Source organism: Ceratotherium simum, chromosome 13, assembly GCF_057802395.1.
Source record: "Ceratotherium simum simum isolate JZ-2026a chromosome 13, ASM5780239v1, whole genome shotgun sequence".
NCBI classification, from domain to species: Eukaryota; Metazoa; Chordata; class Mammalia; order Perissodactyla; family Rhinocerotidae; genus Ceratotherium; species Ceratotherium simum.
In genome coordinates, this window is record NC_141912.1 from 118,922 (window position 1) to 144,479 (window position 25,558).

General features: G+C 40.1%; 1 protein-coding gene and 1 long non-coding RNA gene across 2 annotated transcripts in view; one reads left to right on the forward strand and one right to left on the reverse strand.

Moving 5' to 3' along the window:
• Positions 1 to 20,466, reverse strand: part of LOC147915345 (uncharacterized) — a 67,659-nt gene extending 47,193 nt beyond the window's left edge. The window contains exon 1 of the mRNA XM_087437899.1: positions 19,079 to 20,466. The gene's annotated coding sequence lies outside the window, so the exon portion shown is untranslated. The remainder of the gene's footprint in view (positions 1 to 19,078) is intronic.
• LOC147915346 (uncharacterized) lies at positions 8,201 to 23,819 on the forward strand. The gene is made up of 3 exons (XR_015553916.1): positions 8,201 to 8,639; positions 22,421 to 22,467; positions 22,852 to 23,819. It is a non-coding gene; the product is annotated as an uncharacterized LOC147915346 (long non-coding RNA).
• The last annotated feature ends 1,739 nt before the right edge of the window (positions 23,820 to 25,558 follow it).

Sequence of the window (25,558 nt, forward strand, 5' to 3'; positions counted from 1 at the left end):
GCAAATGCCTTAGGGAAGAAACCACATGGAGTTGGTGCTCACAATCTTGTGCTTCCCTCGTCTCAGAGATTATAGAACCTCAAGTCCTGTCTGCACAGGATTTTCTACAACCCTTCAAACAGCCGTTCTGTGTGCTTTGTTCAGCTTTTATAGCTGTCCAGGAAAAGCTACTCAATAAAAGTGGAACCTGCAGTCATTTTATCCTGAAATGTTTTAAATATTTTAAACCAATGAATATTTGTCATTTTTCAAGGTGCATTTCTATAATTTTATAAGAAACATTTAAATAGGAATTTTAACAGCAATAATGGCTGTTCTTTGGCCAGAATTCCATGTCATTCATTGTTTAGAATTATATCTAAGCTTTGCTGCACTCTCTTCAGTGCCTTTTAAAATATCACTGTTCTTTACATTTAAATATCTTGTGATGGGTTTGTATCAGTCACCTCCTTTGTACCATTTCAGATTCTCTTGGGTCCTCATACCCTTGAGTCGTATGTCATTTAGCAACCAGCTTTGCAGGTATCATATTTGCTTTATGCAAGTGCCTCCTGACTGCTCCCCACATTTTTTCCCTGTGCCCTCTGCCTCTCCCTCTTGCCCCAGGGTGTCCATGTTGATGCTGAGGTGTGAAAAAACTCCTGATCAAGCCCACTCGTGCACGACCACGTTCCTTGTTGTGTGGATGTGTGTGTGTTCAGCAATTCTGTATGGTCACAGGGTGCATGGCTATTATGGCATCTATGTGAAGGTGTGTTTTGTTGACGTGTGTGTGTTTAGAAAGTTCAAGTCACTGTGGGCTCTGAGACAGTGTGTGGTCTGTATGTGTGTGAGTGTGTATGTTCTGAGTATCAGTGTGCCTTATCATGCGTAGTTTACAGTCTGAATGCTGCTCGTCATTTGCAAATAGTGTGTATGTGGGTGTGGGTGTGTGTTGTCAGCATTTCCACATGTTCAGAGGATGTCTGTCATTGTGGGAATGTGTGGAATAAGTATGTTGTTAGAGATCAGTGTGGGCACCAACAATGTTTGCCTGTTACTTGTTCAACACTCAACACCCCCGAAGAAACATTGAGTCCAGACATTCACAGGTCCCATCAGGCCCACAGAGATCCTACTCAGCTGTTTTCTTCCCATCACAGAAATATGAACAGGTAGCAAAGGACCACTTGATACTTGAGGAATTCCTCTAGCATGAAAGATGGAGAAAGAAACACATACACTGAAGTGAGGGACTAAAGGAGCAGGAGGGAAATCCAGAGATCATAGTGAAACTTCAATTGCATATCTAGTAACATATTCAAAACAATTAGAGATGGGCCAGTCCCATGGCCTAGTGGTTAAGTTCAGAGAACTCCACTTCAGTGGTCCAGGTGCAGTTCCTGGGCGTGGACCTACACCCCTCATCAGTGGCCAGGCTGTGGTGGCCACCCACATACAAAGTAGAGAAAGGCTGGCACAGATGTTAGCTCAGGGTGAATCTTCCTCAGCAAAAAGAAGAAGATTGGCAACAGATGTTAGCTCAGGGTGAATCCTCCTCAGGAAAGAAAATAGAAAAGATAAAACAACCAGTAAGTGTATATATATGTATTGATGTTACTGCACAATATTGGGGTTCTCTTGCCCGATGCACATAAAAAAAGCCAATTATTCTGGCATCAGCTTTTGGGAAATGAAGTGTAGCTTTATTTTGTGAGATTGATCTGCAAGGAGACAGGGGGCATGTGTCTGTCTCAGATCTGTCTCCCTGATCCAGGTCTTGGGGCACAATTTATGAGATGAAGGGCACGGTGGTCTGACATGTGGAGGTACATGATTGGAAGTAAGGAGAAGTGAGGGAATTGATGATCTGTGCAAGCAAAGTCAAGCTGCATGGCTCTTCATCGGTTGTGTGTGTTCACAAATTGGCAGTGTTACCATGATCGGAGAATGGAGTTTTTATCTCCTTGATGTCAAAAAGGTCACATATAAAGCATTTGTGAACTCCCAGTTAATGAGTTGGTGGTCCCAACTGGTCTGAACTGGACGAGGGGTCTCAGTTCCTGAAAGAAAACTCTTAACTACTCTGTTGATAAGATGGGGTCACTTGAACTTGTCCTGGAGGACCCATGGTTACATTTGTATATGCGTATCTATGCATATGCCTGAGATTATCTGTATGTGTGTTAAATGTAGAGTATACACAAAGCCAGACTCTAGTTAAAGTGGTCAGGACATATTTTAATCAGGCATATACCACTGCAATAGGGAAGAGGGAACAGGATGAACTGAACTCAATTTGATTTGTACAGAGGTGACTGGGCATTTGAAAGGGAGAATGATGGAGCAGGCAGAGGGGTGAGCAGGGGCTCAGTAGAGTCAGGGAGGGAAAAGTTACAGAATGTTGGTCAGTGCACTGTGATCTGGCCAGTTGTGTCTGCTAGTTGGAAATGACCAAGTTTCACTTCTCTCCTCTCACGGAGTCTGGGAGACAAACACCCTGCCCTTCTCAAGGAATGGCTCTCGGGACCTTGAGAAATGCACTCCTGAGTTATAGGAGACACACATACAACTCGAAAGGACAGAGGAAAGATTCACAGTTGTAAGCACTTTTGGGTAAATGCTCTAAGAAAGGAATGTCAGTGGCCAATGATCGAGTGTTGGCCAGAATAGTCAATTCTTTTGGCTGCCTTGAGCTTTCTCAGGCAGGCACTTTAAGGGGGCAAGGGTCATCCTAGGGATGTGGATTTGAGCTGTTAGAATCTATGTCAGTGTTTAAGTCTTATAAAGTGTGTGTGGGGGAGTGAAATCATTTGTGCTGAGAGGCTGTAGTTATTATAGGCCAAGATCGAGGCCTAGAAAAGAATAGGGCTTAAAGGAGCCTGACTTGAGTTTGGTCAAGTAGAGGAAACTATATATATAAATAATATATGTATATTTTTTGAATAATACAAATCACTATATTGAATAATATAATATATTGAATTAAATAATATAAATATATATTTAATGAATATATAATGAATGTGTATGTTTATATATATTTGAATTAAATAATATAAATATACATATAAGATTTAAAGGAATATTCAGACATAATAACAGAAATTTACAGATTTGATAAAAGACTTCTACTCTAGATTCAGGCAGCTGAATACATCTCAAGCACAATTAAAAAAAAAAAATCTAGAGCCAGATCCATCCAGGGAAAGCAAAGAAGATATTCAAAGCCCCACAGAGGAACAGAACACTTATGGAGACTTACATTTAAACCTATGATACATTTCTTAACAATGGAAGGCAAGAGAGAGTTGGATTAAATCTTCAAGGTACAGAGAGAAAATAACTTTCAGTGTATATCCAATCAAACCATATTTCAAGAACTAAGGTGACTTAAAAATATTTTTATGCAAACATTTACTAAGAGTATTACCATGAACAGATGCTCAAGGAACTTCTAAAGGATGTACTTTAAGGGGGCCAGCCACCTGGTGTAGTGGTTTAAGTTCACCACACTCAGCTTCCAAGGCCTGGGTTCATGGGTTTGGATCCCAGGTGTGGATCTACACCACTCATCAGCCATGCCATGGTGGTGACCCACATACAAAATAGAGGAAGATTGGCACAGATGTTAGCCCAGGGCTAATCTTCCTCAAGGAAAAAACTTAAAAAGTAAAAAAGAATGTACTTTAAGGAGAAAGAAATTGATAGAAGAAGAAATGCTAAGAGGTAAAAATGGATCGTGAGGATAAAAAAGGGTAAACATCTGAATAAATCATTGAAAGCATGACTTTATGAAACAATAATAATATTGACAATGTATAACTGATGCAGTTAAAAACTAATGACAAGGGAACTTCTGTTTTAGAGGAGACTAGGACAGGAAAGCACGCTTGCTGCAAAACTGGACAAAGCCAGATAAATTATAGATATATTTTGAGAGCATCAGAGAACTTCAGAACCAAGGAACTAAAATTCCAGAAAGAAGAAAAAGTCTTTTATGTGAGCAAGGATTTTTATCTTTCTTTCCCCTGGGGGCGTTTTCTGATTCTAGCTGGTTGCCGAGGATCTGGCTTGCTCAGTCAGAGCCTCGGCTAGGGAAAAGAGAAACTAGCCAAACTTGTAGTGATTCAGCAGGACTGGTGTGGCAGAGGAAACCTGAGGGCTTGCAAACACACAACTGCTCTTTCTCACAGCACCTGTACTAAGTTTTGGTGCCACACAGGAACCTGGGGAACTAGGCCAAAAGCTTCCACAAAACAAAGTGAAACCTCCAGAAGTGGTGGATGTGGCCTAAGTCCAACATACTGCTAGTCTGACCTTCAGGGAATTTGCCATATTGTGAAGCGATGTAAGGTAGGAGGCTGGAGAGCTGCGCTGAGATGTCTGAGGGGTGTAGCTGAATTTTCTGTGGTGTCCCAAATCTGAAGAGACAGAGATCTACCAGACTTAGAACCAGACCCATGTGCGGGGGAGGGGAGCACAACAGGAATGGAGGAAAGTGAAAGGGCTGGGTTTACTAAAAGTGAGACCCAGCCCCAACTCTGATCAACGTCTGATTGGACTCAGGTGCTCCAATCTCACTCTGTTTCTCAGTGGACAATAAGGTCACGTGGAGCCTCTCCAGTTATGTTACACAGACCTTCCAAAGACACTGGCGAGAGGATGGAGAAGGCAAGCCACAGACTGGGAGAAGACCTTTGCAAATCACATATCTGACAGGACTATAAAGAACTCTCAAAACTCGGCAATAAGAAAATCCAAGTTTAAAATGGGCACAGATTTGGACACTTCACCAAAGAAGATACACAGATGGCAAATAAGCACATGAAAAGATGCTCAAAATCATTAATCGTGAGAAAAATGCACATAAAAACCACATTGAGGTACTGCTATGTACCTATTGGAATGACTAGAATTAAAGGGGATGAACATACCAAGTGTTAATGAGGATGGAAAGTAACTGGAACACTCCTACATTGCTGGTGGGAACACCAAGTGGTTCAGCCTCTTTGGAACAAACAGTTTTATTTATTTTTTTTGTGAGGAAGATCAACCCTGAGCTAACATCCATGCCAATCCTCCTCCTTTTTTTTCCCAAAAGCCCCAGTAGATAGTTGTATGTCATAGTTGCACATCTTTATAGTTGCTGTATGTGGGACGTGGCCTCAGCATGGCCGGAGAAGCAACGCACCGGTGCAGGCCTGGGATCCGAACCCGGGTCGCCAGTAGTAGAGCGGACGCACTTAACCGCTAAGCAATGGGGCCGGCCCCCGGAAAACAGTTTTAAAGTGGAGTTTGTTATGGTGCTGTAACAAATTACCACAAATATCATGGCTTAAAACAACTCAGATTTATTGTTTTACAGTTCTGTAGGTTAGCAGTCTGACACGGGTCTCCTTGGGCTAAAATCAAGGTGTTGGCAGAGCTAGGTTCTTTTGGGGGGACTCTAAAGGTTAATCCATTTCCTAGCATTTTCAAGCTTCTAGAGACCACAACATTCCTTAGACTGTGGGCCCCCTCTGCCACCCTCAAGACCAAGAACTCTGCATCTCTCTGGCCCTGCTTCCCTTGTTGCATCTTTTTCTACTCTACTGTTTCTCTCTCCCTTTAAGGGTCTTTGTGATGCACTGGACCCACCTGGATAATCCAGGATAATCGCCCTATTTTAAAGTCAGTTGATTAGCAACCTTACTTCCATTTGCAAATTTAATTCGCCTTTGGCAAGTAAACTAATGTATTCCCAGGTTCCAGGGATTAGGACATCTTTGTGGGCCATGACTTTGCTACACAAACGGTTTTTAAAATAAAGTTAAACATACAGATACCATGTGACCCAGCAATTCTACTTCTAGGTGCTTACCCAAGACAAGAAGACTTATGTTCACACAAAAACTTGTTTGTAAAGATTTATAGCAGCTTTATTCATAGTCAAAAAAGACAAAACTGAAAATAACTCAAATGTCCTTCAACTGGTGGATGGATAAACTGTGGTACAGTCACACAATGGATACTACATTCAGCAATAAAACAGAAGGAACTGCTGATACAGGCAACAACATGGATGAACACTCAAATCAATGTATTGTGCTAAATGAAAGAATTCAGACTCAAAAGGCCAAATACTGTAGGATTCCATTTATAAGATATTCTAGAAAAGACAAACCATAGGGAAAGACAGCAGATCGTTAGTCACCAGGGGTTAAGGGTGGGGGAGGAGTTGACTACAAAAGAGCAGCTGAAGGGAGTTCTGGGTGCTGGAACTGTTCTGTATCTTGATTTTGGTAGTGACACAGCTCTATGCATTTGTCAAAACAGTTGTAACAAGAGGAAAACAAATACATCATTTCTCACGCATGAGAGTGGCAAAACTTTAAAAATCTGACAATGCCGATCTGACAATTCCCAGGGCAAGGATGACTCAGACACTGTTGGCGGGAATGTAAATTGTTAAAACTTCAGAGGATGATTTGGCTGCAGCTCCTCAAGTTGCAGATGCACATCAGCCTTTGTCCCAGCAATCCACTCACAGGCAGGTGTCTATTCTAGGGAGTCTACACGTGTGCTCGAGGAGACAAATATAAAGATAGTCATTAAACATGGTAGGGGAGGGGCCGGCCCAGTGGCGCAAGCTGTTAGGTGCACATGCTCCGGTGCACGTGCTCCGCTGTGGCGGCCTGGGGTTCACTGGTTCGGATCCCGGGCGTGCACCGACACACATCTTGTCAGGCCATGCTGTGGCAGCGTCCCATATAAAGTGGAGGAAGATGGGCACGGATGTTAGCCCAGGGCCAGTCTTCCTCAAGCAAAAAGAGGAAGATTGGCAGATGTTAGCTCAGGGCTGGTCTTCCTCACAAAAAAATTAAAAAAAAAAAAATAGTAGGGGAATGAATTAATTGTGGTTAGTAGTTATTTAAAAAAGAAAGGAAAAAAATGCACATGGAAAAGAATCAACCCTGCTGGCTACACATATGATCTGAGAAGGCAACTCATTAGTTTGTCTCCTTAATAGTACGTAGCACAGAGAGCACTGTACTAGGAATCTGGAGACAAGCATCTGAGCATTTAGTTCTAACTCTGCCACTAAGTAGCAGTCAGACTATGGACGACTTAACTCGAGAAACCTCACTTTCCATTTCCTGGAAATTGAAGATGTTAGGCTCTACAACCACTAAAATTATTTCCGACTCCACAATTCTATGATTCAATAAATCAACAATCAAACATTATATTCCAAAGTACCTATGTTGAGAAACTGTTTTTCCCAGACACCCTGAAATCAGAAACTATCAGAGAAAGAGGACATCTTAATATGTTGATACCTAAAATGGTCCAAATTGCTTGGTATGTCTATGACCAGCTTTATTTTGTGTGTGTGATGAAGATCAGTCCTGAGCTAACATCCGTGCTAATCCTCCTCTTTTTGCTGAGGATGACCAGCTGTGAGCTAACATCTATTGCCAAGCCTCCTCCTTTATTTTTTTTTTCCCCAAAGCCCCAGTAGATAGCTTTATGTCATAGTTGCACATCCTTCTAGTTGCTGCATGCGGGATGTGGCCTCAGCATGGCTGAACAAGCAGTGCCTCGGTGCGTGCCCGGGATCTGACCTCGGGCTGACAGTATCAGAGCGCGTGCACTTGACCGCTAACCCATGGGGCCAGACCCATGACCAGCTTTTTAATCAAGATTGTAGCTCAGAAAGAGTGTATAAACAGCTAAACCCAGCACATTGACTTGGGTCACCCTCAGGTAAAATTAATATATCCTCTCCCATTTTAACATTCGAAAACAAGTTCACCATACTAATGAGTCCATCTTGTCAAGTTCAGGTCTATTTTGCCAAAAGTCATTCATGTATATGATAAGTGTGGGAGATCAAGATTTGGCCCCCTGAAATCTATCTCTTTACCTTGGTTGTTTTCTCTAGGGACATTTGACCTCCCCCACTAACTGCCTAAAGAATTTGACATGGTGGCTCCTTCCTGGAACAGATCTATCATGATGGCTGTAAAGATAACGTAGGGTAAATGTTACAATAAGAAAGGCACCAACAAGCCCCTCTTATCAGAAGTTCTGTCTCTCTGGCCACATTCTCTGGATGACCCTGCCCCTGCGAGGAGTTGCCAGACAATCATTTACATTTATAAGGGAAATCTCCATTTGTAAAGATATCTCCCTCTCTGTTTTGAGAAGAGACAGGGATGAGCTCATTTGTAGAGACTTATCAATGTGGAAGGTGAGGCCTTGGGGCTGCATAATAAACCTTACTCTTGTTTACTGTGCTTTAGTGGTAATCACCTGTAACTGACTCCCCCCACCCCCAAAATCCTCCTTTGTCATTGGCTGAACATGGTATTTAAGACGAGAATTTCTGCTATTGTGTTGAGAAAAGCAGTGTCCCTGCTTTCTCCCATGTATACATGTTATTAAACTTGGTATTGTTTTCTCCTGCTAACCTGTCTTGTTAATTATTTGGCCAGCCAGAAGAACCTTAAGGGAAAGGGCAGAGGGAGAGTCTCCCTCTTCCCCCAACAGTTTTGGCGTAGTCGCCAGGAGCCACAGGGGCTGGCAAGTTGTCTTCTCTGGCTGGAAGACCTGCCTTCTCCCTGGACTACTGCAGATGGTGAGATACGGGAACGCCTGATGAAAGCCGGCAAAAGGTAAGACTTCTTACCATGTCAGCCTCCCGGAATCTCTATCTGCGGAGTCCGGCAGAAGGAAATGGTGAGAATTTTTTCTCTTTCTAAATTTAGATTGGCAGGAGAAAATATTTGGGAAACTGGTTTCTTGGGCTTTTAGTGACTCTTGGTTTAAATTTGGTAGAGTACTCTTGGTTTTGATCTTGATCCCTTTTCCTCCCAGAGATAGTCTGTTTTTTTCTTTTGTCTGTGTCTTTTGTCATAAGAAGGAAATACCATAGGGTAGGATGCAGGCATAGGCCCTATAAGCCTGCTGTCCGGGCCAGCCCCACAGACTGGTGAGTTTGCGGGTCTCACCAGACCGGCGCCTATAAACTTTGCTGTGGGTTATTATGCACATGAAGTGAAGGCCATTGCCGAGGGCATCTTGGAAGCCAAAAAGGCCGCAAATTTGGTGGGCGCGGGTCGAGCAGTTAAGAGCCATTAGGGTGCTCGCCACTTTCAGAAGACTCCGGTGACAGGATAAGTTGGGTCACGGAACGGGGTAGATGACACAGGTCCCCCGCCAACTGCAAGAAAATGTCCGTGCAACGACGAGGTACTCTGTAAAGCACACAGTCCCCAAACCCGCAGCACCTCCCCCCCAGGTATTATTCTGGCTCCAAGAGACCTAAGGCATGGCTAAAGCTGTCATTGTGCACATCATAAGTAAAAAAAAAAAAACGGATGAGGTTTTTCCTTCTGTCTTGTTCTGTGTCCTGAGAAACCTTGGCTTTGTGACCAGTGAGAATATTCTCCTTGGTCTCCACCATACGGAAGGTGCATTTACCGGGGTGCACCTTGGTGGCCAGTCGAGTAGACTGGGGTTCCGAACTGTCTCTTTGTCCGGCTGTGCCAAGCTCTCAGGGGAGTTTGTCATAAAGGTCCCAGTCCATAAGGGCTTTTGTCATCTTAACCTTTGTTGCTTGTTAGTGCTGGAAAAATCCCATTCCAGTATCACCTGCCCGGTGTCACAGATTAGCGGGTCTGTGACTGGAGGCATCACACACTATTGTTGGAGACCGGAGACACCATCCTTACCGCCTGTGCAACGAAGTTCTTTACTTTCTCTGACTATCTTTGGGAGTGAATTCTGTGGATCACGGGGGCTACATCATCTGCGCCCTCACCAGGGACGTCTCTTGCGTCCATGGTAGATTTATTCTAAGCGTGGAAATTTACCTCAGGGTCTTTCCTTAAAAAGGCTTATTGGTTCGAGTCACTATTGGAATAAATATACAAGTGAAGATCCTACTCGTCAATGGGAGACGATGGATCCTTTGAATTGGGAAAACTTCTAAATTGGGGGAAAAAAAAATTTTTTTTGAGAGCTCTCACATAATTAATTGTTTAATTGGTACCTAAGAAAAAAGGCCAAAAAAAGGAAGGGAAAAATTTGACTAGCCTTAAGACCTTGACTCAGGTTACAATTGAATTGAGAACATGTAAAAGTGTAAGTGTTGATAAGATTATAAAGGTTGGCATGTTTGAGCTAATTTTATATAGAGGTTACATCAACTTTGCCTGAGTATGTTTTAAAATGTCTGACTGGGAATGCTTCCCTGGTCCAAAATTAGAAGACCAAAACCTATTGATAAAAATTTTAATGATAACTATGTTTAAAGGTATAAGAGGTGATGAAATTTACATGAAATTTTGTAGGTAAAAACTGATGTTATTTCTATTACAGAACTGGTTAACAAAAATAGTAATTTAAATGATAGCTAATTTTATCTGATGTCTTATGAAGTCTTACAGGCAATCTAAATAATTATTGGGAACAACTAAATAGTTGTGAAAAAATAAATGTTGGATGAACTTTAAACAATAATTATGTGTTATGGTGGTTACAGCTTCCGAACTCTTTTTGGTGACTTAAAACTTTAGAGTTTTGCTAAGTTTTATGATAAAAATTCAGTTGAGTAGATCATTTCCAAATAAGATAAGATATTAGACATTGATTGCTAAACTTACGTTTGTCTACATTTGGCTTTTCATTACAGGAAAACTAAAAGGTGTTTTGGGTCTATTGGTAAACATGTGTTTTATTAAAAGATTGTACTATAAAGTAACATATTTCTAGAAGTTATGAAGTGTTCATAAATTTTCCAATCCACAAAATGCTAATGTCAAAAAAAAAGTTTATAACTGCTTACTTAGTTTTTACTTAGAAGTCAAAGTCTATAAGGGTTAAAATTTCTAATTAATATATGTGATTGAAGCTACTAAAAATTAAGAAAAATATGTCTGTGTACAAGGAAAGTAAGATGTATAAAGAAGGAACAAAGAATGGAAATATTTTGTTTGGTTGATTAAGAAAGATAAATTTGTCCTCAAGTACTAGAAGGGAAAAGAAAGACATGGGACAAATTCTGAATGTAAAAAGAAAGTTATAGAAGGTTTGTGGAAGAGGAATTCTGGAAAAGGAGTTTTTGCATGGTCAAGTTGGCTAAGATTAAAATGAATTTAATTAAGTAAATGAGTTTTAATAGCAGAAGTAAGCTGGTGCAAAATTGAAATTTCTCGTAAAAGGAAAATTTGCTTAAACTTGATAAAGAGGTTACAAAACATTTTTCTTTACCTTTGGGTAAGTCTACCTAAAAGACAGAAAAAAAATACTGTTAAAATAATTTCCTGTGTTCAAAAGACTGAGGTCTCTATTAAGGCTTTATGGACTGTTAATGCTCTGTTTGCTTTGACTTTTTATATTTTTGACAAGCTTCCAAAATTCATATCTTAAATAAAGTCTTTATTTTTACTTTTTTTCTTTGAGAATTTTCAAAGGGCCCTGGAACTTCTCAAAGAAATTTGCTCTCTTCCTATAAGGAGAAAGATACTAAACTTTAAGATTTACTTGATTTTTTAACAAAGATAAAATGATGAATGGCTTTTTGTATTTTTGCCTGTGTCGGGGGAAGAGGGAGAATCTCCCTCTGCCCTTTTCCTTAAGGTTCTTATGGCTAGCCAAATAATTAACAAGACAGGTTAGCAGGAGAAAACAATACCAAGTTTAATAACATGTATACATGGGAGAAAGCAGGGACACTGCGTTTCTCAACACAATAGCAGAAATTCTCGCCTTAAATATCATTTTCAGCCAATGACAAAGGAGGATTTGGGGGGTGGGGGGAGTCAGTTACAGGAGATTACCACTAAAGCACAGTAAACAAGAGTAAGGTTTATTATGTAGCTCAAGGCCTCACCTTCCACATTGATAAGTCACTAGAAATGAGCTCATCCTCCTCTCTTCTCCAAACAGAGAGGGAGATACCTTCACAAATGGAGATTTCCCTTATAAATGTAAATGATTGTCTGGCAACTCTTCGCAGGGTCATCCAGAGAATGTGGCCAGAGAGACAGAACTTCTGATAAGAGGGGCTTGTTGGTGCCTTTCCTGTTGTAACATTTACCCTACGTTATCTTTACAGCCATCATGATAGATCTGTTCCAGGAAGGAGCCACCATGTCAAATTCTTTAGGCAGTTAGTGGGGGAGGTCAAATGTCCCTAGAGAAAACAACCAAGGTAAAGAGATAGATTTCAGGGTGGCCAAATCTTGATCTCCCACAGTCCCGCCTTTGAAACTAAAAGTTTCACAGTCCTTTTGAAACTTAAAGAAGTTTCATAGTACAGAAGTTGAGTTGGTAGATTGTTTCATCTCACTGAACACATTTCTTAGTCCTGATAATAGATCAGTTCAATTAAGTTCATTTTGGAAGGTGGTGATACAGGTGGGCTCTCAAGGTTACGCCTATATTATGGAAGCAAGCAATCAAGTATTTAATAGAAGCATTTACATGTAAACAAAAGAAAAACAAGGTTAATGGTTAGAGCAAGTTGTAAAGCAGTTTTTGAGTTCAGAGGACAGCCAGTGAAGAAGAATTTTAGATGTCAGCGTCAAAGCATCTTTTGCAGTTTAAAATGTCTCTGATGATGTCATCAAGTAATCTCTTAAGTTTGTATCAAGTCCATCAGCTTCAGTTTGTAAGGCTTCAGGCAAAAGGGCAGGTTCAGTTTTCAGTGATTTCAAATGAAAATGATGGAAAAAATCAAAAACGTTAGTTTGGACATCTTTAGCTAGATATTTTAGGAGACTAGAAGAAATCAGGATCCAGTCCAGTCAACAGATATAAAACAAAAACCTCAAAAGACAATTAACAAAACTAGGATCTAATATCCACAAATTTATACTGAAATAGTTTTTACTGAAATATAATTTTTTCTCTAAAAAATCACCCTCATTTTTATTAAGATAGCCAAATTAAAACTAACTGGTTTGCAAAATAAGTCTAGTTCTAATAGAGTTGGCCCAATTATTTACATAAGTACGGCAAGAATAGCAATTGATTACATAGGCTCTTTTAAATCTGCTTTGCTGGAACTTTTTATAAGGAATCTCAGATTGAACTTCAAAAGCCTCTCGAGGCCAGGAAAGCCAAGCCAAGGATTTGTCATCAGACTTTGCCTGCAATACCTACAGATTTGGGTGAATTTCTCTCTTCCGAGGTTCCCCCAAAATATTGAGGTTCCTTGTACCTGCCAGATAAGTGACATTCTTTACTTATCCTGGTAAGTGCTGCTTGGAACATAAGGTACCAGGCCAATATTTCCACGTGGCTTTATTCCATAAAGTCCAATCTTCATTCCTCAAAAGCTGTATGGTTATATTGCAAATATGATGTTCCAGTCACAACCTTGGTAATAGACCCAGTGTTTCCAATTGTGTCCTGTTATAAGGAGAATAGATTCTTATTGAACTTATGCAAATAACTATATTGCCATGAAAACAACAATACTCACTTACTAAGAGTTTTTAAATTCGAGGGATCAGGTAGAGAGAAAAAGATAAATATTTTAATTTTACTTACAAAAATATCATTTACCAAATTGCTATGTCATAGCTAGCTCAGGAGAAAAGAGAAAACGTTTTCCTTAAATCTGAAAAAACAAAACATTAAAAATTCAGCAATACTTTAAATGAAAAATCATAAAAATTATAATCAGTTCATTCAGTCCTGTGTAATCCATTCTTGATCCCAATCTTTTTGTTAGCAGCTTCATGAACTTATCAGTTTCTCCATCGGATTTCTGTAATTTTTTTTTCCCAGTTCAGTTTTATGATCAGAAAGTTTATCAGAAGCCTGTACTTCAGTGTAAATGTCAGAGTCCTTTCCATGAATTTTTCTGAAGTTGAAACATTTTGCAAAGCATTAGAGCAAAGAAATAAGTCTGTAAACAACAAGACCTCAAAATGGCAATTGACAAAGAAATTTGGTTAATTTTGTGACATACAACACTTTAAAATAATAATAACCAGAATTATGACTGATAACCAGGACAGATCAGAATTTTAGTAATGTTATCCAATTTTAAAACACCTATGTCAATAACATTTGCCCACATAATACCACCTAAGCAGGCTTATCATCACTTGTCTGACAATGTTTTCTATGTAATTTAACATACTGAATCAGCCTAATAAGTTTAGTATCTTCCTCCTTATAGGAAGAGAGCAAATTTCTTTGAGAAGTTCCAGGGCCCTTTGAAAATTCTCAAAGAAAAAAACGACTTTATTTAAGATATGAATTTTGGGGAGCTTGTCAAAAATATAAAAAGTCAAAGCAAACAGAGCATTAACAGTCCAAAAAGCCTTAATAGAGACCTCAGTCTTTTGAACACAGGAAATTATTTTAACAGTTTTATGTTTTTTTTTTTAGGTAGACTTACTCAAAGTTAAAGAAAAATCTTTTATAACCTCTTTATCAAGTTTAAGCAAATTATCCTTTTACGAGAAATTTCAATTTTGCACCAGCTTACTTCTGCTATTAAAACTCATTTACTTAATTAAATTCATTTCAATCTTAGCCAACTTGACCATACAAAAACTCCTTTTCCAGAATTCCTCTTCCACAAACCTTCTATAACTTTCTTTTTACATTCAGAATTTGTCCCATGTCTTTTTTTTCCCTTCTAGTACTTGAGGACAAATTTATCTTTCTTAACAAAACAAACAAAATATTTCCATTCTTTGCACCTTCTTTATACATCTTACTTTCCTTGTACACAGACTTATTTTTCTTAATATTTAGTAGCTTCAATCACATATATTAATTAGAAATTTTAACCCTTAGAAACCTTAATTTGTAAGTAAAAACTAAACAATTATAAACTTTCTTTTACATTAGTATCTTGTGGCTTGGAAAATTTATAAACACTTCATAACTTCTAGAAACATGTTACTTTATAGTACAATCTTTTAATAAAGCACATGTTTACCAATAGACCCAAAACACCTTTTAGTTTTCCTGTAATGAAAAGCCAAAAGTAGACAAACGTACATTTAGCAATCAATGTCTAATATCTTATCTTATTTGGAAATGATGATACTCAGAGAATTTTTTATCATAAATTTTAGCAAAACTCTAAAAGTCACCAAAAAGAGTTTGGAAGCTGTAACCACCATAACACATAATTATTGTTTAAAGTTCATCCAACATTTATCTTTTTTTACAACTATTTAGTTACTTATTCCCAATAATTATTTAGATTGCCTGTAAGACTTCATAAGACTTCAGATAAAATTAGCCATCATTTAAATTACTATTTTTGTTAACCAGTTCTGTAATAGAAATAACATCAGTTTTTTTCTACAAAGTTTTATGTAAATTTCATCACCTCTTATACCTTTAAACATAGTTATCATTAAAATTTTTATCAATAGGTCTTGGTCTTATAATTTTGGACAAAGGAAGCATTCCCAGTCAGACATTTTAAAACATACTCAGGCAAAGTTGATGTAACCTCTATATAAAATTAGCTCAAACATGCCAACATTTATAATCTTATCAACACTTACACTTTTACATGTTCTCAATTCAATTGTAACCTGAGTCAAGGTCTTAAGGCTAGTCAAATTTTTTCCCTTCCTTTTTTTGGCCTTTTTTCTTAGGTACCAATTAAACAATTAATTATGTGAGAGCTCTCAAAAAAAATTTTTTTTTCCCCCAATTTAGAAGTTTTCCCAATTCAAAGGATCCGTCGTCTGGCCATTGACGAGTAGGATCTTCATTTGTATATTTATTCCAATAGTGACTCAAACCAATAAGGCTTTTTAAGGAAAGACCCGGAGGTAACTTTCCACGCTTAGAATAAATCTACCATGGATGCAAGAGGCGTCCCTGGTGAGGGCACAGATGATGTAGCCCCCATGATCCACAGAATTCACTCCCAAAGATATTCAGAAAAAGTAAAGACCTTCGTTGCACAGGCGGTAAGGATGGTGTCTCCGGTCTCCCACAATAGTGTGGGACGCCTCCAGTCACAGACCCGCTAATCTGTGACACCGGACAGGTGATACTGGAATGGGATTTTTCCAGCACTAACAAGCAACGATGGTTAAGACGACAAAAGCCCTTATGGACTGGGCCTTTTATGACAAACTCCCCTGAGAGCTTGGCACAGCCGGACAAAGAGACAGTTCGGAACCCCAGTCTACTTGACTGGCCACCAAGGTGCACCCCGGTAAATGCACCTTCCGTATGGTGGAGACCAAGGAGAATATTCTCACTGGTCACAAAGCCAAGTTCTCAGGACACAGAACAAGACAGAAGGAAAAACCTCATCCGGTTTTTCTTTTTCTTATGTGCACAATGACAGCTTTAGCCACGCCTTAGGCCTCTTGGAACCAGAATAATACCTAGTGGGGGAGGTGCCGCGGGGTTGGAGACTGTGTGCTTTACAGAGTACCTCGTCGTTGCATGGACATTTTCTTGCAGTTGGCAGGAGACCTGTGTCATCTACCCCATTCCGTGGCCCAACTTATCCTGACACAGGAGTCTTCTGAAAGTGGCGAGTGCTAGATCTAATGGCTCTTAACTGCTCGACCCGCGCCCACCAAATTTGCGGCCTTTTTGGCTTCCAAGATGTCCTCGGCAATGGCCTTCACTTCATGTGCATAATAACCCACAGCAAAGTTTGTAGGCGCCGGTCTGGTGAGACCCGCAAACTCACCAGTCTGTGGGGCTGGCCCGGACAGCAGGCTTATAGGGCCTATGCCTGCGTCCTACCCTATGGTATTTCCTTCTTATGACAAAAGACACAGACAAAAGAGAAAAACAGAGACTATCTCTGGGAGGAAAAGGGATCAAGATCAAAACCAAGAGTACTCTACCAAATTTAAACCAAGAGTCACTAAAAGCCCAAGAAACCAGTTTCCCAAATATTTTCTCCTGCCAATCTAAATTTAGAAAGAGAAAAAATTCTCACCATTTCCTTCTGCCGGACTCCGTAGATAGAGATTCCAGGAGGCTGACATGGTAAGAAGTCTTACCTTTTGCCGGCTTTCGTCAGGCGTTCCCGTATCTCATCATCCGCAGTAGTCCAGGGAGAAGGCAGGTCTTCCAGCCAGAGAAGGCAACTTGCCAGCCAGTGTGGCTCCTGGCGACTATGCCAAAACTGTAAGGGGCAAGAGGGAGAATCTCCCTCTGCCCTTTCCCTTAAGGTTCTTATGGCTGGCCAAATAATCAACAAGACAGGTTAGAAGGAGAAAATAATACCAAGTTTAATGACATGTATACATGGGAGAGAAAGCAGGGACACTGCTTTTCTCAACACAATAGCAGAAATTCTCGCCTTAAATATCATTTTCAGCCAATGACAAAGGAGGATTTTGGGGGTGGGGGGAGTCAGTTACAGGAGATTACCACTAAAGCACAGTAAACAAGAGTAAGGTTTATTATGTAGCTCAAGGCCTCACCTTCCACAGTGATAAGTCACTAGAAATGAGCTCATCCCCCTCTCTTCTCCAAACAGAGAGGGAGATACCTTCACAAATGGAGATTTCCCTTATAAATGTAAATGATTGTCTGGCAACTCTTCACAGGGTCATCCAGAGAATGTGGCCAGAGAGACAGAACTTCTGATAAGAGGGGCTTGTTGGTGCCTTTCCTATTGTAACATTTACCCTACGTTATCTTTACAGCCATCATGAAAGATCTGATCCAGGAAGGAGCTACCATGTCAAATTCTTTAGGCAGTTAGTTCGGGGAGGTCAAATGTCCCTAGAGAAAACAACCAAGGTAAAGAGAGAGATTTCAGGGTGGCCAAATCTTGATCTCCCACACCTGTTTCATCTATAAAGATCTGACATTACAATTTAATAACTTCAGCCTGCTACAATAATTTAAAGAGCCTTTTGAAACTTGTAATATGCCATGTCCAACAGGATCTAGTAAAAAAACAGTAGTTCATAATCCAAAAAATCTTCGTTAAAAATGTCATTACCGCCAATACTTACACTTCAAAGACACCAATAACCAACATGTCATTTGTTCCTACTGCAGAATTTAATAGGTTATGAACTTCTGGTATCATCCAAAAGCGTAATTAGGATGCTATCATTAAAGTGTATTTTTTTAATCAGAAATATTAAAACTAATGATTAAACTATTAAACTAAATGATTAACTAAATATTAAAACTAAGGACAACTAACAATCTGTTGTCTTTCCTTACAGTTTATCTTTTCTAGAATATCGTATAAATGAAATCCTACCGTATTTGGTCTTTTGATCTTTCACCTCATCAGTCAAATCAAAACTTCAAAATTCTTGTTCTATGGGCTTTCCAAATCTAATTCTTATGATTCTAAATGAGTACGGAGACAAAACACACACTACATATTACTTCTAAAAATCTCCTCCTTATACAATTTTAATTTTAGCACCAACTGCCAAGAAAAACCTTTCCACTGAAACCTAAATTCCATACACATTATGTCAATCATCAATTGATCAGTCATCAGTCTATGTTAACAGAAAGTGACTTATAATTAGGAAGCTACATAATTTGCACCAAAGATTGTTTAAAGGTCCATTCATTGAATGCAGTTTACAACAATTCACAGGCTTCAAAGTTCGCCTTGCAAGTATAGAGTCAATTATCAGAAACCATTAATGTGATTAGGCTTTTCTATAAAAGTGGTCCAAAGGAAGTAGGAACACTTATTTGTTTAAAGAACACAATGAGGAGCCCAATAGCCTGAGCTGAGTCAGGCTGAGGAGCGCTGACCACAGTCCATCTTCTGAAGGAAAGTGTTCACCCCGGGATGTCGAGACCTGGCCTAGACGGGGTCCCAGGGGGCGCAAACTCAAGGGCGCGTGCAGAGGGCAAGCGACTCCCTGCCGCCCCCTGCACCTCCGCTGGGTGGGCAGGAGGCCCCATCGTGGTGGGGCCCCACCAAGGCAGAGGGACCGGCCGGCCAGGCGGCGCTCCTCTGCTCCTCCAAGGGACAGAGGTTGGGTTCACCCGCCTGGGGCAGCCCGCCAGCAGCCCCGGCCCCCGGCCCCCACCCCCGACACCGCGCTCCCGCCGTCTGTGGCGGAGAGCTCCATGTCAAGCCCGCCGCCAGCCGCCCACCGCCTACCGTGGCGCCGCCTCCTGCCCAGAGCTCCTCCACACTGCAGAAAGGAGAGCTCCCCAGGGCTGAAAATCCTGGAGGAATGATTCCGCCAATCCCCCCACACAAACCAGTGCAGCCGCGACCACCGCACCAGAGACTCCACCTCCTGTGCGTGCGACCGGGCTTTCCAGCTCGCCAGCCCCTCTGCCGCTCCGAGCGCCGGTCCTGCGCATGCCCCGGCCTCCGGGCATCCAATGGGAACCGCTGGGGGCCAGCCGGGAGTGGGGTGGAGGGGTGGGGGCCCAGGTGTCCCTGAGACGGAGAGCAGGAGCGGGCTGGCGCTGTGCAGCCCTTGACTCTGCTCTCCCTGGATGACCATCAGCTCCTAGAGAAGATCTGCCTTCCCTTGAGGCAGCTTCTCCTGTCCTGAGAATCATGTCACACAAGCTAACATTTGTTTAAAAAAGAATTATGACATCCTTAACACCCGATGTGTGTCGTGTCGCCAGAAGAATTCTCTGCTTCCCCAGAAGATTAGACAGCGAGCAGCTGGGGCCGAGTTCTGACCCAGGAAGGAAGGATGCTGAGTGCACAGCTGTCTCCCCTCCAAGGACTCCTTCCCCTGATCTGTGGCCTTGATGGGGTGACAGCGCTGGGCACTCACACAGGTGACAACGCTTAAGTGTTTGCCCACGGTATTACATTTCTTAGGGTTTAGTGGTTAAAACAGGAGGCTAGCCATCAGTTTTTCAGATGATTTCACTTGCAGAAATGTCTTTGGAAAAAGAAGTTTGTTTTCTTAATTTCTGATTTTTATAATCAATAAGGAAAATTAAAATACTTATTTTCTTAATCTCATTGGCATGCTAAAACAAACAAGTCACTTGGTTTTCACCAAATTGGCCACGTTTTCATTAAAACTTTGAAAGTACTGCTGTTTGAGGTAAAGAAAGAGTTTGGGAAGAACAATTACCCTTAGATAATATCTTCCCAGATACATGTACAAACACATAGTTATGAGCCATTTTGAGGGGCCTGGCAAATCCAGTTTGAGTTCTACAATTTATCATCGAAAGTAAGGTTAAATTAGTAATTTTCTGAGGAATTTGCAAGTAAATGTTCATGTTGCCTTCATCAAATAGGTTTGGTGATTTAAATGAAGGTTGAGTATAGTGATAAAAGTTTTCAAGAGACTGAGAAATATTAAATAAATGTACTTAAAATAAAAAGGTACTGTCAGGAGAGGGAGAGAATCTCCCTCTGCCTTTTTCCTTAAGGTTCTTATGGCTGCCCAAATAATTAACAAGACAGGTTAGCAGGAGAATATAATACCAAGTTTAATAACATGTATACATGGGAGAAAGCAGGGACACTGCGTTTCTCAACACAATAGCAGAAATTCTCATCTTAAATACCAAGTTCAGCCAACGACAAAGGAGGATGTTGGGGGTGGGAGGAGTCAGTTACAGGAGATTACCACTAAAGCACAGTAAACAAGAGTAAGGTTATTATGCAAATTTCAGGCTTCACTTTCCACATTGATAAGTCTCTAGAAATGAGGCCATCCCCCCTCTTCCCAAAACAGAGAGGGAGATACCTTTACAAATGGAGATTTCCCTTATAAATGTAAATGTTTGCCTGGCAACTCCTTGCAGGGCCATCCAGAGAATGTAGCCAGAGAGACAGAACTTCCGATAAGATAGGCTTGTTGGTGCCTTTCCTATTGTAACATTTATCCTACATGATCTTTACAGCCATCATGATAGAAAATCCGTTCCAGGAAGGAGCCACCATGTCAAATTCTTTAGGCAGTTAGTTCGGGGAGGTCAAATGTCCCTCAGAGAAAACAACCAAGGTAAAGAGATAGATTTTAGGATTGCCAAATCTTGATCTCTCACAGTACAAATTAAAGTAAAGCCTGCCATTATCCTCTTTAAAACACAGTCACAGTAGCACTATTTTCAAGGTATGATAAAGAATAGAAATGCTTTATAGAGTCAATTCTTCACTTCTAAAGGACTTACTGTGACATTCTAGAAGTCTCCATAGTCTTTCAGTCATCTACATTTAAATTGCTCAATTTATATTTTAAAGACTAATGAATCTGAGGGCAAAATATTCAAGGTCATTGTTTAATTGTTTTTCATTGTTGCAAAGTACCTGGGTATAAAGTGTGGCCGAAATCCAGGGTCTTCGAGAAGAAAAATATACAGAAGTTAAATTTATCACTCTCACAGTGTGTCCTGACTTAATCCTACAAATGTCCCAAGAATAAAGCATCAGTGAATTCCATTCTGTTCTTAGATATGGCAGCTTTCATTCATAATGAATATTCTCAAATTAGGCTCCAGCTAATAATTATGTTCCTGATGCAAATAGGCAATAAAAAAGAATCCATGTTTGATTAAATTGGGCTCAAGAGGACTACTTAGAACCAAAATTTGTTTTTTGCTTTGTTTTTCGTTATTGATTTCTTTCTTTCTCCTCAGTGGAGTAGGCAGATAAATGACATGACACAGAAAGCTGAGAGACTGGAGGGCAGGGTCTTGAAGAATAGGGGGTTTCCTCATCTTCAAGATATTTTTGATCGTTAAAATTCTATGATTTTTGCTATTTATATAGGTGTTCAATTTTTTCATTATTTCTAATAGTGATCATAATAATGAGACTAACAAAACTGAGCACCTGTGGAACATTTTTCATCGTAAAAATTTACATTATTCTGACAACTGTTAATATTTTAAAAAGTCATTAAGGGCTAATCTGATGCTCAGAGGATTTTTAGGGTAGGGAGACTGTTCTGTACATAATATTGGCTGCATGCTACTATATCTGTGTCAAAACCCATGGAACTGTACACCACAAAGAGTGACCCTCAAACTAGGGACTGTAGTTCATAACAACTTATCAATATTGTTCATTCATTATAACAAATGTATCAACCTAATGCAAGGTGTTAATAACAGGGGAGATGGGGCTTGGGAGAGAGGGGAGGGGTAGTGCGGTGGGAGTATGGAGCTCTATGTACTATCTGTTCAATTCTCTGTAACCCTAAAACTGTACTTTTAAGAATCAAGTTTTTTAAAGTTTTTTTGAAAGGCACCAAAAGGTGATCTAACACTGTAGGGCATCTATTATGTGCAGAAGGGCAAGGAAAGAAGAAGCTGAAATGATTTAAACAATTCACATTGTGAGAATTTGAATTGCGGTGTGTTTCTGAAGCCTTAGACAAGGGCAGGACATAGAATTTGAGACAAGAATGAAATAAAAGAGAAGGAAGACATCAGAGTGATGAGACCTGATCAATTAATATTTAGGACAAATTACTAAATTGGATGGATTTGTTTTTATTTTCTTTCTTTTTAGAAACCTTACACCTTTCTATGAAAGCCACACGTGCACAGTGTCCACAGGTATGTTTCCTACCGAGCGGCACCTGCTTCTCTCCCTCTGCATCTTCTATTCCTTTCCCCTCCTCTCACCACCTCTGACTGATGGTCGCTGTGTCTATTTCCCTTCCTCACTCTTCCTCTCTCCTGTTTGTTTTTGTTTTTGTTTTTTTTCTTTATCTTTGTGCTTCTTTCTCCTCTAACACATCAGACTAACTGTAACCTTCCTGGTCATTGTTTAGTTCCACTGAAGGAACTCAGTGGCTTCCATCAAGAAATGATAGATCAGTGTTCTGGGAAAAATTTCTCTATTTCAGCTACTTCTCCACCCTCAATCTGAAGGAGGAAAATTTCTTGAACGTTGAACCATATTTTTATATTTTTTTCTTTTTTGAATCCAAATTTCAGAGCTCCTCGTCATATTGGAAAAATTCCTGAAGACGGCTGCCTGGAGTTGAGCCGATAGTTCTTCCTATGGCCATAAAGGAGAATCCTTATTTTGGCCATGGGGCCTCAGGAGAAGCCCTGTGAGAGAGGAATCCTTGCTAACCCTATGTTGTACATAGGACTGGCTTCTCCTAAGACAGTGGTTCTCGAACTCCAGTGTGCATTAGAACCATGTGGAGGTCCCCTACAACACAGAATGCTGAGCCCATCCCAGAGTTTGTGATCCAGTAGGATGGGGGGACCCGAGAATTTATGTCTCTGACCATTTCCCAGGTGATTCTGCTGACCAGCCACACATTGAGAACCATTGGCTTAGAAACCCTAGGTTTCAAAGGATGCTTTGCTTGAGCAGACAGCCAAAAGTATCAAAATCTTAATCAAGATTCACCAACAACTTGAATGTGTTGGCATTTGGATCTAGAGGCTCCTGAATTTTCAGGGGCTAAAGCAAACATTACTCAGAGTTCAAGGTTTGTGACTCTTGTGGGAGATCAAGATTTGGCCACCCTGAAATCTATCTACCTTGGTTGTTTTCTCTAGGGACATTTGACCTCCCCCACTAACTGCCTAAAGAATTTGACATAGTAACTCCTTCCTGGAACAGATCTATCATGATGGCTGTAAAGATAATGTAGGATAGAGGTTACAATAGAAAAGGCACCAACAAGTCCCTCTTATCAGAAGTTCTGTTTCTCTGGCCACATTCTCTGGATGACCCTGCGAGGAGTTGGCAGACAATCATTTACATTTATAAGGAAAATCTCCATTTGTAAAGGTATCTCCCTCTCTGTTTAGAGAAGAGAGGGGGATGGCCTCATTTCTAGAGGCTTATCAATGTGGAAGTTGAGGCCTTAAAGCTGTATAATAACCTTACTCTTGTTTACTGTGCTTTAGTGGTAATCTCCTGTAACTGACTCCCCCCACCCCCAAAATCCTCCTTTGTCATTGGCTGAACATGGTATTTAAGACGAGAATTTCTGCTATTGTGTTGAGAAACGCAGTGTCCTGCTTTCTCCCATGTATACATGTTATTAAACTTGGTATTATTTTCTCCTGCTAACCTGTCTTGTTAATTATTTGGCCAGCCATAAGAACCTTAAGGGAAAGGGCAGAGGGACACTCTCCTAAGTGTCGCCCAATTCCTTTGCTTGCTTCCGTCAACCCCTACTGGCTAGGAAAGAACATTAAAAACAAAGCCAGCTTTGATTATTTAATCCTCAGTCAATTAAGACATTTTTGAGTAAGATATTTTTGACAGAATAGCCAACTTTATTTTATCTACACTATTGGAAATGAATTATTAGTGATAACAATGGTTATTTACTGAGGACGTAATATGTCTTAAGCCCTTTACAGACTTTTATTGCTCTGCTTCTCAGAACCCTATGGCATCCCGGGTGTGTTTACTGTTTCTCCACCACTCCTCAAATGAACCCCCAAGAGCATACTCATATTGGACCTCACCATGCCTTCTCTCATTTAATTTAGCATTAGATTAAAATTACAGAAGAAACTTGAAGGGGCCTTGAGCCCCAGCAGGAGAAGGTCTAAAGTCTATCCAGGACAAATGGCTTAATGTGTGTTTCTGAGAAGTATCCAGGGACAAAGACTCCACAACCTTCAGAAACCAGTTCTGTTGATTATGAATATCTCTAATCAATGATATACATTAATTAATTGGTTTTTTATTGATTAGTTGATTGTCTGCTATATTACTTTGCCATATAATAAAATTTTTTTTTGTGTTCAGTTAAATAATTTTGACTTTATATCCACTTTTTAAATTTAGCCTTCAGGCCGGCCCCGTGGCTTAGCGGTTAAGTGCACGCACTCCACTGCTGGGGGCCCGGGTTCGGATCCCGGGTGCGCACTGACGCACCACTTCTCGGGCCATGCTGAGGCTGCGTCCCACATACAGCAACTAGAAGGATGTGCAACTATGACATACAACTATCTACTGGGGCTTTGGGGGAAAATAAATAGATTAAATTATTAAATAAATAAATAAATAAATTTAGCCTTCTGTGGACTTCTTCATACATTAAAGATGGTAATTGTCACCTATTAGTATTTTCCTCTTCAGTTTAGATAACCTCAGTTTCTTTACTGCATTAAAAATATTTAATAAGTGTTGTACTTTTTTCCTCCAGTTCTTCTCTAGGTTCAATTTATTTGGTAGTATAGTGGAAAGATGACTTCAGAGGTCCTGTGTGGTAAAGAATCATCTTTGTACTGTATTCAATGTGAATAAAATCTGTATTAGTTTTGTGTTCAGTCTAATCTGGAATCTGAACCTTTCCTTCCTTCCTCTCTCTATTGTCTGGAATAGTTAATAATCCCAGACCTAGAGTTTTGCTTCTGGAAAGTGTTTGTTGTTTTTGTTGGTTAGTTGGCTTGACGTTTTAACAAATCAATTTATTTAGTAGATATGTGAGTTTTCCTATTTTATGTTATTTTTTTGTGTTAGTTTCAGTATATTGGTTTTTTATAAAGTGAATTTTGACCTTTGTTGTCTAATTCGTAGTCTTAAGTATTTCACAAAATGGTGTATCTCGTTAAGATCTAAGCACTCTGTAGAGAATACTTCTTGTTTGATTTCTGATACCGGTCATTTGTCTTTCATTTCTTTTTCTTAATCAGTTTTGCTAGTGGTTTATTAACTTTATTA